Here is a 16,807-nt window from a genome sequence, read left to right as displayed (position 1 = left end):
ATTTAAGTCATACACTTTCCATCAAAAGACAGTGGGTGATGGGCATTAAGGAGGGCATTTGTTGGGATGAGCACTGGGTGTTGTATGGAAACTTATTTCACAATAAATTATATTTTTAAAAAAGACAGAAAAACAAACCAAAACATTTGAAAGAAATACAGACCTCTAATTGTCTCATAAAAAGTGTTCTTTGCAGAAGCATGGGTTAGCAATCCTGAAACAACTTGTTATTCATTATTCTATAAGCCAGGTTTTACACTGTTGAAGCAGTGAATTTCAGATCTGGAAAGGAGAAATCATGAAATGGACACTGTCATTTTGGTTTAAAATCGGTGATATCAGTATGAAATCATGGCCTTCAGTATGTGATAGATGATTACATAGATAGATAGATAGATAGATAGAGATAAAGAATTCCAACATATAAAGAGCTTGAAAGTCTTCACTTACATATTTACAACTAAGGGAAAGCTGGAAAACTAAAAATTAATTTTCTTGGACCCTTCATAGAACCAAAGCCTCAGAATAAAGTGGCATCCTAACATCTGGAGAGACAGGTGCATCTACGGGAATACAGCACCTGAGATTTGTGTGCATTGAGTAGAAACTGCTGGAACCATAAATAAAAAGAACACATAAATAGCAATTTTGTCAAACGGATAGAGGTAGAATGTGGGATAGTTTGACAATGAGCAACTTAAGGGGCTACAGTCTTCGGGAACGGGACCACTCTTTGATGGGCTTCCCTTCAGGAACCCTATCAGGTTGTCATGGTGAAAATGACAGAAAGATCCCCTCTTGGCAGTGGCAGGGGGAGGCAATTGTGAAATATGCTAAGTCTCCTCTATCATCAAGATCTACTCTCCCTGAAAAAAGACTTTACCAGAACTCAAGCCTAAAACTTTATCCCAGCTTGGGGAAAGGAAGTCCTCCTTACTCCAGCCACTCTCAGCTAAGCGAGGATAGAGTTATGTCAGAAGAGTAGATAGATTAGGAATGCTGCAGCCAGGGAAGAAAATAGGGGCCGGGGGGGGGGGGGAAGGTATAACATTATAGAAACACTGTGAAAGTCACAGCCCTAAGACATAAGACCACTAAAAGACTGAGATTTAATTATAAGATTATAGAATATCCCTCTTCCCCTGGACCTTACCACCACACCAAAGGGCTCCATTATAATAACAGTAGATTATAGCTCAAAGAGCAGCAAAACACAGGCTGTCTCCAAGGAGTAATATACATGGAAGCCCAGAGTCAAGAGTGAAGACAAAAACAATGACAGTAGAAGAATTTGAAGTCTTTCATATTTATACTTATCACCAAAATTAAACACAGCTTAAATCCTCATCAGATTAATGTAAATCGACGTAATGAAATTCTGTTTGCCTCAATTCTTTTTACCTGGTATGGTATGTCAAACTTTCAACAAAACCTACAAGGAGTACCAAAAAACAAGAGAAAACATACTCTGAAAAGGCAAAGTAATTATTAGAAACAGACCCAGATGTGACACAGATGTTGGAATTATCATACAGAGAATTTAACATAATAATGATTAAAATGTTAAGGGCTCTAGGAGAAAAAGTAACAACATTAAGAACAGATGGGTAATATAAGAAGGAGTCAAAAGGAAGTATTTGAAATAAATAAAAATCCCTGCAACAGAAATGAAGAATGAGCCTTTGATGGATCCATTAATAAGCCAGACACAGTGAAGAAAGAATCAGTTAGCTTGAAGATAGGTCAATAGAAAATACCCAAAATGAAATGAAAAGAGAAAAAAAGAATGAAAAAGACAAAACAGAACATTCAAGAACTGTGGGACAATTTCAAAAGCTATAACATGCATGTAATTAGCAAAAACAGAAGAAAGAAAAAATGGAGCTGTTTAGGATGCTCAAGAATAAATACCCCAAACAGCCAACAACAAAAACACCTAAGCATTTCTTATTGAAACTGCAGAAAACCACAGATAAAGAGAAAATTTTGCTAAAATCCTTAGGGACAATTATTTTTAATTATTTAGGATCCTAGGATGGAATGCAGACGGTGACAAAATAATCTAACAGTATTGACATGTGTGAAATGACTACTGAAGGGTGTGGGCAGAAAAGGCACAGACTTAAGTAACTTTGCAAATGACTGGAAAGTGTAAGACTCTAGGCAAAAAGAACTATGCATAAGCAACTGCCAGTACTGAGATTGTTTTCCACATCGAGGGGATTAACAGTTCTGAAACTACGCTACATGTATACCAGAACTGAATGATTATGTAAATAGATGGTGGATGGTGGGAGCTATTGGAGTGGAAAGGGAGGAGGCTAGAATGATCGATGTGGTAACGGGATAGACTTGGACACATCAGTATGAACTCATGTTTTGTTTAATGTATACCTGGTTGGATATGTATAGAAATATTTATAGATGTATGTATCTTCATGGGTTACTAGATACACATGTATTTCCTAGTTCTGTCGGCTGAGAGGTCCTAGAAGCAAGGTCATTGAGCACACCTAGTACCCAGGCCTTAATTTCTAATATCTTTCTCTAATAAAAGGCACCAGTGCTCCTTAGAGAAATGATGAATGATAAGACATGACTGGGGGATAGGTGCTACTGGTTGGCTCAGCTGGTTAAGCATCTGACTCTTGATTTTAGCTCAGGTCATGATCTCACGGTTCATGAGATCGAACCCTGCATCGGGCTCTGTGTTGACAGCGCTGAGTCTGCTTGGGATTCTCTCTCTCTCCATCTCTCTTTGCCCCTCCCCAACTTGTGTGTACATTCTCTTTCTCTCTCCCTTTCTCTTTCTCTCTCTGTCTCAAAATAAGTAAATAAACTAAAAAAAAAAAGCCTGGAGGATAATGAACCTGAGTGTCTTGCAGTGCCGGAAAATGAGCAAGTGCTGAACAGCCTTGTTTACAAACACACACACAAAGACATATGTATGTCAAAGGGGTACAAAGGTACCTAAAAGGGCTCACAGTGGCCAAAGCTACTGCAATTTGAGCAAAAAAAAATGTGATTCTTGATGGTATATACTTTTGATATGAGGTAATTAGAATTATATTTTGTCTTCTCTGGAGCCCATAACCTCTGTCTAACCATGAGAAAAGTGTCATCCAACCTCAGTGAAAAATATTCTGTTAACCTACCTGAGGAGCACTTCCAAAACTGTCTAGTTGATCAAAAACAGGGACCATCTCAGAAACTTGTCACAGCCAACATGAACTTAAGGATATGTAGTAACTAAATGTAATGTGGTACCTTGGATGGGATCCTGGATCAGGGAAAGTCATTACATAAAAAATAAGGAAATCTGGAAAAAGTGTGGAATTTACTTAACAGTAAGGTCTCAACATTGGCTCATTAAATTGTGGATGAATGTACCATAGCAGTGTAAGATGTCAATACTAGAAATAGAATTTGGAATATATGGGAACTCTCTGTACTATATTCACAACTTTTCTGTAAATCTAAGACTCTGCCAAATAAAGGTTCATTTAAGAATTGGAAAAAGCTTAGGGCACCTGGGTGACTCAGTTCATTAAGCACCCGACTTCAGCTCAGGTCATGATCTCACTGTGAGTTTGATCCCTGCATCGGGCTCCGTGTGACAGCTCAGAGCCTGCAGCCTGCTTCGGATTCTGTGTCTCCCTCTCTCTCTGCTCCTCCCCTGCTTGTGTTCCTTCTCTCTGTTTCTGTCTCTCTCTCTCTCAAAAATAAGTAAACATTAAAAAAATTAAAAAATACTGGAAAAAGCCAAACACTGAATATAAATAAATGTACATATATATGTAGATATATACTTGTATGTATGTGTCAGTAAACATCTATTTTCCACCTTTTTCCTGAAAGGGTCCAAAAGCAGTGATATTTCAGCAACAATAAATACTCCTAGAGCCTAGATCTTGGTTTCTAAATGTCATTCTCCACTAAAATGGCCCTGGTCACCTTGGAAAAAGCTGATTTCAGGACTGGATTAAGGACAAGGATGAGACTGGAACATCTTGTGCCAAAAAGTAAGAACACACTCAATGAGTAGTAAGGATATAGCAAAAGAGTGCAGGAGCCACTTTGAAAGGGTTTCTACTAGCCAAGTCTTGGACAATTGGAAGTTCAAGTAAGTTATGTTTAAGTTTAAAATATGTTGGATAAAGTATAAAGTCTGCTTTGATAAAAATGAATGGATGAATGAATGAGTAAAGGGGAGAAGGGAAAGCTCTTTCTTGCAGAAGAAAGCTAGAAGTAATGAATAAACAATGAAAGATAAAATTAGGCAATAGCTATTTACAACCATCATAATAATTATTGAGTCAGGCAAGAATCATCAAGGGATGTTGAAACTGTGGGTGAAAAGAAAGTCTCATGAAGAACATATTTGCATAATTGAAAAACATATGCCCACAGGATATTTTTTTAAGTTTATTTATTTTGAGAGAGAGAGAGAGAGACAGAGAGAATTGTGAGCAGGGTTCACACTCAGCAAGGAGCCCTATGCAGAGCTCTATCTCATGATCTCATGACCTGAGATCATGACCTGAGCTGAAATCAAGAGTTGGATGCTTAACCAACTGAGCCACCCAGGCACCCCCACACAAGATATGTTTTAAAAACAGAGAGTAAAATGGTAACTTTACAGATGAAAAGAATGAGGGGGTGTCACTTTCCACAATCAAATATCAGCAGTAATGAGGCTAATAGACAGCATGTGCCTCCTTTATCCTAAGGAGAACTCAGTATCACTTTTGTGATATCCTGGCCTGCCAAAGGTACATACCTTGACTCTGGTCATGAGGAAATATCTAATATAACCTGGAAGAAATTTTGGACAAACACAAATTAGGGGAATTATGCAAAATGCCTTCAAAAATGTTAGTTGTGACATAGACTGAAGGACTCTTTCAGATTAAAGGAGAAAAAGTTAAAACAACTGCATGCAAAATATGGCATGATTTAGGATTTGCATCATTGGTGTAATTAGCAAAATCTTAAAAAGATTTGGAAATTATATGATGATATTATTTTTAATGTTAAGATACATTGTTTATGAAACCCAGAAGAGAGAAAGAAGGAAGGGGATGGGAAGGACAGAGAGAGAGAGAGAGAGAGAGAGAGAGAGAGGAATAATCCAGTTTAGTATAGAGTAAAATGTAACATTCAGGCAATCTTGTTGAATGCATGCAGGAATATTTTGCTTTATTCTTATAACTTTTATGAAAGTGTGTGTGTCTTTGTACATTCAAACAGTTATAACAGAATACTATAGACAATAGATAGGCTAGAAAGTCCAAGATCAAAGCTCCAGCAGATTCAGGGTCTGGTAGAGGCCAGCTTCGTGGTTTACAGTTGACTTCTCTCTGTGTTCTCAGATGGCAGAAGGGGCAAGAGAGTTCTGGGGTCTCTTTATAAGGGTGATAATCCCATTCATGAGGGTCTCCCCCCTCATGACCTAGTCATTTCCCAAAGATTCCACCTTCAAACACCATCATATTAGGGATTAGGTTTTAACACATGAATTTGGGGAGGATAATGCATAACAATATGAAATTGTGTAAAAACTGAAAAATAAGTTGAAATAAAGACTAATCCAAATGTATGCTCATTAAAAGCATTCAGCAGAAGAAATAGAGACTAGACTGTAGAGAGAGAAGTTTGGACATTATGAAATGGGGAGTAGGAGATGTCAAGGTAAGTCATAAGTTTTGGAAAGATGAACTGGGAACATATAGACTACAGTTGGCAATTCAAAAATTCTGTAGTCACAAGGGGCAGAGAAACCTTTGTTCTTGGATTTGGGGTGCTTGGGAATATCACTGAAACAACCTCAACATTCTCTTCCATAACCTTAGGGCATCGGCATTTGTTCAGAACATTTAGTACACATTGTTTGTGAAAGATGAAAATGTGTGATTCTCTTCAGTGTAAGAAATGTCCATTATATCAGTGAGAGTAAGACTGGGTCTACATGGTCATTGATAGCCGTTTGAATCCTGTATCAATCAAATGACCTGAGCCATTTCCTGTGTAACACATATTCATGCACACATGTATACACATATATGGTGTGTGTGTGTGTGTGCACGTGCACACATCCACAGAGAGTGTGTGTGTTAGTTCAGTTTTTATTTCCAAGAAGTAGCTGCACATCCTTCATGCCTCTGTTTCTACTCCATCTTTCTGCTTGCCAGCTCTTCAATTATTTAGTTCCTACTTTTCATTATTTCTTTACCAAAGGGGATAAAAGAAAAGTGGAAATACTAATGAATCTATGTAGTCATTTATCAGAAATTCTTGAGAGGTGTGATGGGTTCAGAAATCAATAGGATGAGTGAATTCCTCCTGTCCTCATTTGTTTTCTTCCTTCTGGGATTCCTCTCTCCACTGCCTGCCTCTCTCCCCCACTTGCAAAAGGAGAATTTGAGAAGTGGCATTTTCCCTTTATAATCTTTTCAGTGGTGTAACCTGTAACATCATTACTGAACCTCGGACAGGTAGACCAGGACACTTAGAGAGGAATGAGTTATGTTTAACTAAAATCTGCTTACTGAGAATAAATGGAAAAATGCTTAACTAGGGTTCACATCTCCTCTGCCATTCTTTCCAAGCTCTTAGAAGCTGCACTTTCAAAATAATTCTGCCACTACTTTCAACCACTTAACCTTCTGAGAAAAAGGGACTGGGGATTTTAGCTGCTATTTTCAACCATCTGAGTGAGGACCAGATAATGCCCCCCTTCCCCTCCCTGGCATGCATACTCTTTGTGTGTTAAAGATGTGTTTAGAAGAAGGCTGGGGATAGGGGTTCTATATGTATAAATTGGAATTTGTTTTCTAATTAACTCCTGATTTCTGCAGATTCTCCTTAAATGGTTGTACCCTCAGCACTAAACCTTTCCTCTACAATATATTGGTAAGTGAGCAGTTATACATGAAAAATCCTTTGGAAGGGATTTTCTTTTGTTTTCTAGACTAAAATTTTAAATTATCTTACTATTAATTTTTTACTCTTACTATTTGAGTTTTAGGATACCTTTGGGAGAATATCATCATGGTTTCATGGAAGATCTTTGAGTATAAGAATTTCCTGGATTTGCATTATGTATTTGAAATTAACAATCAAAAGAATGGATGTCATTAGAGTTCCTCACCATCCTAATAGGGGGCAGAGCTGAGTTACACAGCTTCACCACTGTAGTCCTGTGTGGTCTATGGTGTAATTGGATAAATAATGGTTATGCCGTCCCATTCTGCAAGTGAATTGTATTATATAAAGTTTTATGTGTAGCTCTTCACTGGCAATAGTGAATATGTTTTAAGAACAATGCTTTTTTTTCAGGTTTTCATTTTCATTTTCCTTGCTTTTGTAGAAAGTATATTAAAAGAGAATAGGATATTCATAGTCTTTTTAAGACTATGCAATATACAAGCTAATGTACATTATAAATACTTAAAAAATAAGGGTATATATAACATCAAAAATAAAACATCCCGTTCTGAAAGCCCCTTCCTCATTCACCCATTCCCTCTAGTCTCAATAATCAACAAGGCTTAACTTGTTAACATTATTAACTTGAGGTTTCAAAATGTTTTTCACATATACATATATATATATTTACATTTGTTGTGCATTGAAATACAGACATATCAGCTTATTCCTTTTAGTTGATCTCCAAGGGTCTTATGTACTTGCTTTTAGCAGTGATCATCTTGAAAAGACAGTGAAAGCTAATTCTAATACTCATTCCATGTAGTAGATAAAAAAAAAAAATCATCTTGTGATGAATATCCTAAAATAGTGTTGAGAATAAACATAGCATATTGTATCTTTGCTTTTGATAAGTGAGGATAATTTATTTCTCAATCTCAGATTTTTAAAAATGGTTCTTTATTTTCTGCTTAACTAAGGGAAATATGCAAATATGATACTCTTGCATTATACTTTTGAACTTTATGTGGAAATTGATTTTCATGGAGAAAATGAAATGCATGAAGGTAGTATAAAATATTTTCCAGATATCAGGTGGCTAGAATGATTAATGAGAAAGGAATGCTGGTGGCCAAATATTTCTAGAGAGACACAGCTGAGATATGGGAAGAAATAGTCTCAGACTCTGACTAGACTATGGCAGAATCTTCACATAATTATTCCTTTTCATTCTTCAAGGAGCATTGGAAACTTGAATATCTTTCAGTCTTTAATGATTTTCCCTTTACTCAAATTCTTACATCTGTACCACTGCATTCTCCCTTAGATATTTCATATGTATATGTGTAAGATCTCCCCCTATTGGAATAGTGAGGGGACCTAATGTCATCCATTCTTCTGGCTGTTAATTTCAAATAGATAGTGCAAATCCAGGACATCAAATTCCTCTACTCAAATTTTATATCTATATCTATATCTATATCTATATCTATATCTATATCTATATATAAATATCTATATCTATAGATATTTATATATAGATATAGATATAATATAAATAATACAAATATAATATATAATATATATAATATATACATATATATAATTATATATATATATAATATTTTTCTGTGATGGCTGAAAATTATTCAAGGGCATGGAAGTGACTTTTTCTTTTTGTATATTCCTATATACCATAGTCATTCTCACCCCAATTTGGGTGTGATATGGAAGCTCTTTATAAGTGCTTGTTCAATTAGTAAGAGAACTAAATCATTAGTTTCAATTTAAATCTCCACTAAGTCTACCTTATTGTGGCATGTTTATACATAAAATGTATGTAAATGCTTTAAATTGAGTGTTCAAGTTGTTTTAGATTTCTCTTCACATTTTTATTTATTTCTTGGTTTATTAGGAACCGATTTTTAAAATGAGTTTATCCTGTTTATTTATTATTTTTAATGTTTATTTATTTTTAAAAAAAAATTTTTTTTCAACGTTTTTTATTTATTTTTGGGACAGAGAGAGACAGAGCATGAATGGGGGAGGGGCAGAGAGAGAGGGAGACACAGAATCGGAAACAGGCTCCAGGCTCCGAGCCATCAGCCCAGAGCCTGACGCGGGGCTCGAACTCACGGACGGCGAGATCGTGACCTGGCTGAAGTCGGACGCTCAACCGACTGCGCCACCCAGGCGCCCCTAATGTTTATTTATTTTTGAGAGAGAGAAACAGAGAGACAGAGTACGAGCAGCTCAGGGGCAGAGAGAGAGGGAGACACAGAATCTGAGGTAGGCTCCAGGCTCTGAGCTGTTAGTACAGAGTCCGTCACAGGGCTCGAACTCAGGAACCTTGAGGTCATGACCTGAGCCAAAGTTGGACGCCTAACTGACTGAGCCACTCAGGTGCTTTATCCTATTTATGTTTAAAATAAATTTTTATAAAGCATAATATACACATAGAAACCAGTAAAATCATAATGTTTCCTGAATGAATTTGTAAAATGTAATCTTACATGTACCCAGTATACATATAAGGAAATAGCACATTCCTAAGTCCCCCAAATTTCTCCTTATGTCCCATCCCATGGATACACACTCTTCAAGGTAATTATTTTGACTTGTACTATCATAGTCTAATTTTGCCTGTTTTTTTTGGAATTTATGTAGAAATAACCTATTTTCTATTAACATTATGTTTCTAATATTCATTCATATTGAATATTATTGGTAAATATCCATTTAGTTCATTCTCTTTCATTACAAAATAGCAGTCCATTGTTTGACTACAACAGATTTATTTATTAATTGTAATTTGATGGTCACTTCTCTGTGTGTCTTTTTTGCATTTAAAACTCAGGGCAGACTTCTGTCATATGATGCACATGCAGTCACTTTTAGTACAAGTGGCTCTGCACTTCTCCAAAATGGCTGCGCCAGCGAGGAGCCTAGTGTCAGTGGAAGAGAGTCCTGGGTGCTCCCTACCCTCGTCAATGCGGGTGCTGTTGCTTTTTTCCATTTAGGCACTCAGGTGGGAAAGTAGCAGCATCTCCTTTGTGGTTTAATCTGCATTCCTCTCATGAATAAAGGGATTGAGCCCTTTCATATCCTTGTCAGCCATTTGTACACCTATTCTGTGAAGTTCCTAAACACTTTGCCCATTTTTCTGATGGTCTGTCTGTTGTTTTGCTGATCTCCAAGAGTACTTGATCCTCAATATATTTTGGACATGGCTTGTTTCCCACGATCTTTTCCCTACTGTGTATTGTGCAGTTTCACTTGTTTCACTTCTGTAACACTGTCTTTTGAAGAAAAGAGATTTTAAATTTCTATGGAACTAATTTATTATAATTTTCTTATAAGGATTCTGTTTTTTTGAGTGAGCTCATGGATGATTTTGTTTTTATTGTTTTCCTTGGGTTTTGTGGTAGGCTGCAAAATGGTTCCCCCAAAGATATCTGCATTAAATCCCTGGAACCTGTGAATGTTACTTCATTTGGGAAAAAAAAAGTGTTTTCAGGTGTGACTAATTTAAAGATCTTGAGATGAGGAGATAATCCTGGATTATATCAGGTGGGCCCTAAATGCCGTCACAACTATCCTTATGAAGAAAGACACTCAGAGGAGAAAATACAGAGGCAAAGGTTTTGCAAAAAGACAGAAGCAGATTAAGGGTTATGTGACCACAAGGTAAGAAATGGCAAATGCTACCAGTAGCTGGAAGAAGCGAGTGACCATTTCCCCCCTGGAGCCTCTGTAGAGAACAAAGCCCTGTTGACACCTTCACTTTGGACATCTGGTCTTCAGATCCGTGAGAGAAAAGTTTCTGTTGTGTTAAGCAACAAGTTTATAGTAATTTGTTACAGCAGCCCTGGGAAATTAATACAGGTTTCATAGAGTTTCTTGTTTATGGTTCCTTGAATTAAGCCCAGATTCACATCAGGAATTGGCAAATACTCTAAAGACAGAGAGATTGTAGAGTGTAGTCAAGTCTCTGTGATTCTATCTTGCTGGAAACTTAACCTCAAGATTCCTATTTGACTCAGCACTTCTCCTATGGTAATAGATAGACGATTGATTGATCAATTGATAAATAGAGTGTTTAATTGGCTTTTTGTTTGTTCTCAGTGGGATTATTGGTGTGTGTCAAGCTATTCCATTATAACCAAAACCAGAAGTCTTATGTAAACTTTTTAAAATGTATTTTTAATTTTTGAATGTTTATTTATTTATCTAGAGAGAGAGGGAGAAAGAGAGAGAACATGAGTAAGGGCAAGGCAGAGAGAAAGGGAGAGAGAAAACCCCAAGCAGGCTTCACACTGTCAGTGCAGAGCCCCAAGTGGAGCTCAGTCTCAGGAACTGTGAAATCAAGACCTAAGCTGAAATAAAAAATCAGACACTTAACCAACTGAGCCACCCAGGTGCCCCTGTAAACTTTTTAAAAAATTGGAATTCTCCTCACTTTTTCTCCAAATTTACTCTGTTCTCCAAAAAGACAAATGATATATGCTCCTAATTCTTAGATATTACCTGTTCTAAGGTACCAAACAGTGAATAGAACAAGAACTAATTTCTCATAGTTATTAAAATGCTCAAAACATATTTTTTTAATGTATCCTTTCCTGAATAGAAAGATAATAATTAGGTTTGGTTTTCTGGCATTAGGATGAATATAAGAGAGTAAAAACAGCTAATTCACATTTTAAAAAGGTGTATTTCTCTAGTTCTCAATGGTGGGGTGGAAAATAAATAATGACTAATTTTATTCATTTTTTACTTAATTAATTAACATATGAACTAGGCCTTGGTCATGCTTCTGGTTCTAGTCCAATACTCTTATATTTTCATTGAGATATGAGATAAAGGAAAACTTAAAACTTGTTTTAGTAATTTGTTAATACTTAAAATAGCAATTTGTTGTTAGTAGGTTTGAGGACTGCTTATTGCACTAAAGGACTGAGTTATCATTGAAATAACATTGGGAACCTTAAAACATATTAATAAAGAATGATGGGTGGGTATGTGTATGTGTACTTATGTTAAAAATGATCTTTGAACTTCAGAAAATAGGATCTTGTGCACTGTATTTCTCAATTTGTACTGCTATTCATTAAAATAAAACATTTGAACAGAAACTTAAGAAATCTACCATTACACACACCTTTGCATGAACTTTGCTATTCCAAGAATTTGGAGATGTAATACTATATAACACACTCCCCTTGGAGGCAACCTTTCTCTTGCCAGGTGGGAGCATGTAGCCCATTCAACAAGAAATATGAGTGTTTTACAGAAAGATAACCATACACAATCTCAAGGGAAAAAGAACAGCTTAGAGTTACAAGGGAATTAACATCAAACATTTCTCAGATTGGCGATGTGATGATAATTGGAACAGAATGACAGACAAGAGGTGTGTTGTTGAGTCCTCTGGGGGTTCTATGTAGAAGACAGTCTGTTACATGGCCTCTGGGGTGGGTACCATGAAACTAACATTCCAATCTGCTAGTTTAAAGTTGCAAACATTTTTAAAAGGAAAATCAATTAAAAAAAGAAGTTGCTTCAGTGTTCTTGTAAATAAAATTAAAGTATGAATACATCAAACTTCTAAAGAAGGGATAAAAGAGAAAATTTGTGGGGCACCTGGATGGCTCAGTTGCTTAAGCGTCTGACTTTGGCTCAGGTCATGATCTCACAGTTCCTGAGATAGAGCCTCACGTGGGGCTCTGTGCTGATAGCTCAGAGCCTGGAGCCTGCTTCCAATTCTGTGTTTACCTCTCACTGCCCCTCGCCTGCTTGCACTCTGGCTCTCTCTCTCTAAACATTAAAAAATGAATAAATAAAGAGAAAATTTGGTTTCCCCATTATTCACTTGTCTTCCAGTAGAAGATGCCTGGTAATGGTCAGGAGAACTGTGGTGCATATTATTCTCCCCTGGTGTCATGGTCTTCAGATTTCCATATTTTCTGTGCTACTCTATAGGCCGTGAATTATTATTAGTGACTTTGCATGTCGGTTTATCTGCTGTTCAGTTGTCTATGTGTGATTGAGGTCTGAGGTTAAAGAATTAGAGTTGTTGAGAAATTATAATTGACATTCTGTATTGTTGATTTTTTTAAAGGAAACCATTTCAAAAATGATACATTTTCTTTTAAAATATAATTATATTTATGTACACACATTTATTTACTATATAGGTTTGTTTTGGCATATTACCTACATAAAATTCATTAGGAAATCAAAAATCAACTGCATGTCTTAAATTATACTTGAAAAGGGTGAGTTGTGATATGCAGCATTTTGCATAGCTCATGATGTAGTGATTTCATTATATAATTTTAGCAGATTTACCAAAAGGCAAAAAAAAAAAAAAATCACTACAACACATTGGCAATTATAAGATTATGAAAATGATTAACAAAAACTAGAGTCAAGGAACATCAATGACACATGACAAAAACCTTCATCATTATGGGATACTGGACCTGAATATAGCATCCAACTATTGTGTGAGAGACCACAAGTTCAGATGAACCACAAGTGGATAATCTAAAGGAGTATCTTCAATCTACTGACCTCATTAATCTCTGTTGACTCTGAATAAACTGGGTCCAGATCCCACCATAGTCCAAATCTCAATGGAAGGAAATTAGCAGAATGTCACTGAATACAATTTTTCTAATGCCAGTTTTACTTCTAAATATAGTGTCAGTGACAGTGAAAAACTGTAGATCTTTTAGAGATTTCTTGGGGATTGAAAAAGTTGTCATTGAGCATTTAAAGTCTGTCATGTAGAACATGTCTTAAATTTGTTTTATATGGTCCCAAAGATACTCTACAGAATCCCAAAGATTCTTCTACCACAAATGAATAGAATTTATAAGAAATCTTTTCAGTTACTATAATGAAATACTAAGTTTCTGGTCACTGGAAAAAAGTTCAAGAAATGAGGAAAATATATGTTGGGGCTGTTTTCAGGAAATTAAGGAAATAGATGGTTAAACCCAATCCTTTAACACTTATTTTATTTTTTAAATTATGTAAATTTTGGTTCTTTTATATATTTTATGGATTTTTGTTCAAGAGAAGCAAAGGCTGTTTTCCCATTGTCATCTCCGATTTCAGTAGATATGAGGCCTCTACAGTGTTATGGTTGTAGATGACTTTGGACATCACTGTCCTCTTTGGAAGCTCTTTTCTCCAAATTCGTCCTTTTTTATAAAAATTCAGGTGTGTAGAAATGGCTCCAGACTGAAAAGTTCTAGGGTCCTGGAAAGCCCTACCTTCGAATTTAAATATTTCATTTTTAATATTATGTGCATCTTAAATCCCAGGGAAGTGATTCTACAACAGCTGTACATTTATTTTACAGTAGTTTGCATTAATTCAAACTCTACTTGCTCTTCTAATACATTATTTATCATTGTGTTAAGAATATTGTCAGCAGTAAATTGTTGTCAGCATATTTCTCCATATTGATATTATCTGCTAACTTATTTACTTATATTACCGAAGTAAATTGGCAATACAAATCTGTGCCTCTTCCGACAAAGAAAGTGATTTATATTTTCAGCAAGGATTCTCCTTTTTGCTTTTTGTGGGGTCTGCATATCTTTTATATTCCTTCTTTTCTTTTTTTAAAAGTTTATTTATTTTGAGACATAGTGAGTGGGAGAGGGGGTCATACAGAGAGGGAGAGAGAGAGAATCCCAAGCAGGCTTTGCACATCCAGGGCAGTGGGGTTCAAGCCCATGAAACCTGAGATCATGACCAGAGCCGAAACTAAGAGTTGGATGTTTAACTGACTGAGACACACAGGCCTTCCCCTCCTTTATTTTTTTCAGGGATGGGCTGTAAGTTGATTTCAGAGGAAAGGCATTTTCAGTGGCTTATTCTCAAGCAGCTGCAGACCTCTCTGTATCATCATCTTCCACCTGCTCTCTTGTTTAATTACTGATAAGACACTGGGAGGTAGGGGCCTCATTAAGTTCTGAAGATCAAGACAATGTGGTGATAAGAGGTTAAATGACTTACCTAAGGGCATCTAGTACCTGCACAAACTTAAACAGGGAAATACTCTTCAGTTCAACAATATAATTAATGAGGGAGAAACAATAAACATAAATGAAAGTATTTAAAGCCCCAAACACAATTTTATGTAAGCAGTTGCCTCTCACAGATTCTCAGCCCTGATTTCACATTAGAATTACCTGGTGAGCTTTTAAAAAAACATTAATGGACCTATCCCCAAACACTCGTGATTTAATTGAATATGGACTGAACCCTAGTGTCAATATGTTTTCTAAGATCCATAGATGATTCTAATATGCAAACAGGGCTGGAAATAACTACTCTCTATATAAGAACTGAATGGGCCCCCATGTTTGAATGGAATACAATTGTGGAGAGTTTTATTCTGGGTCAGACATTATGGGTAGGGAGAAGAGATATGTTTTGTGGTAAGGTATCTGAGTGAGGGCAAGGACACACATATTGTTTAACTTATTAGCCAGTCACTATTCATGAGCTCATTGTTTGCTGAGACCCAGTACTTGAAGTTGAACGCAAGAAGGATAATAGATGCATTTTCATGGTTGGAGCTATGAATACAAATTACCATACTGAGAGAAATAGAAGCAATTAGATATGGGGAGGATTTGATCTAATTAGAGCAAGTGTGCACTGTTCACAGAAGGGATGTGAATTGATTACGGTGATGCTTGAGGAAGGTAGTCCCTATTTTCTAGAAAGGAAAGTTCAGAAGGGGAGAGGATGTTGATGTTCGAAAGGACTAGATATTCATTTATTTATTTGGAAAGTAACAGATACTTAAATGGGTAATTCAGGACAGTATCAGAGGGAATGAAGAGAGGAGGTGGGAGGTGAAAAGGAAAAGGAGGAGGTGAAGGATAGTGCATCTGCTAGTCAGGGATGCCCACTCTGTTCTGTGCTTTCATATGTTAACAGTTAAACCAGGTTGAGTTTATTATCGACATTTATATATTACAAATGAGGAAGTTGAAACTGAGCACATTTAATTTATTTGCTCAAGGTCAGAATATTAGAAATGGGTGATGTTATTGCTCAAATCCAGATCTTTCGGGTCCAAGCCTTGGTTCATTTCAATGTTCATTTCGCTTATCTACCAAGCCCCACTGCCTTAGAAAGACACATATTGTAAAGAGCCATTAGTAAATCAGGAATTATTGAATTAATACATAAGAGACAACAGATGGTGACAAATTTCTACATAGTGCTTTGCTCCTTCATCTTTTGTCCACAAGAGCATGAGTCAAATGGTTTGCAGGAAGAAAAGCGTATTAATAAGTCACGTGGCATAAAAACTAATGAAAAGAGCATGGCTTTAGTCATGATGCCAAGAGATGGCATTGAATTTGCACACGGTTGGGGAGGTGGGTCACTTCAGGAGTGGGCGATGGGACAAGAACACAAGAACAGTAGTCTGGACCATGTAATTTTCTCCTAGAATTCAGTGAATTCCTATCCATTCAAAACTCAGTTCCTTGACACCTCTTCTGTGAAGCCTTTTCCTATATGTTACATGTTCTTTGTCACATCCTCCTCTGTGCCATCACTGCTATTCTCAAATTCCTATAAGACTGGTTAAATTGGTTTTTGCTTACATAGCTAACCCCACTAGATTCTGACCGTCTTGAAGGCAGGAAACATGCTTAATTCTTCTTGAATCCCTAACTCCTGGCACAAGATGTTTTCTCTCATTAAACATAAATGGATAACAAATAAATGAATGGATGAATGGATACAGTTTTGTCTTTTCACTGGTGACTATTACCAGATTCCATAGTGTGCCCGATTTGTGGCCGAACACAAGACAGTTATACTGCTTACCTAGAAATAATGT

The 16,807-nt window shown here is 36.4% G+C and overlaps 1 protein-coding gene across 1 annotated transcript in view; it reads left to right on the top strand.

Annotated features, from left to right (window-relative positions):
- THSD7B (thrombospondin type 1 domain containing 7B) overlaps positions 1-16,807 on the top strand; it is a 384,726-nt gene that overhangs the window by 140,028 nt on the left and 227,891 nt on the right. The window lies entirely within an intron of this gene.

This window comes from Panthera uncia, assembly GCF_023721935.1.
Source record: "Panthera uncia isolate 11264 chromosome C1 unlocalized genomic scaffold, Puncia_PCG_1.0 HiC_scaffold_3, whole genome shotgun sequence".
Lineage (NCBI taxonomy): Eukaryota > Metazoa > Chordata > Mammalia > Carnivora > Felidae > Panthera > Panthera uncia.
This window is presented reverse-complemented; position numbering and strand designations above follow the sequence as displayed.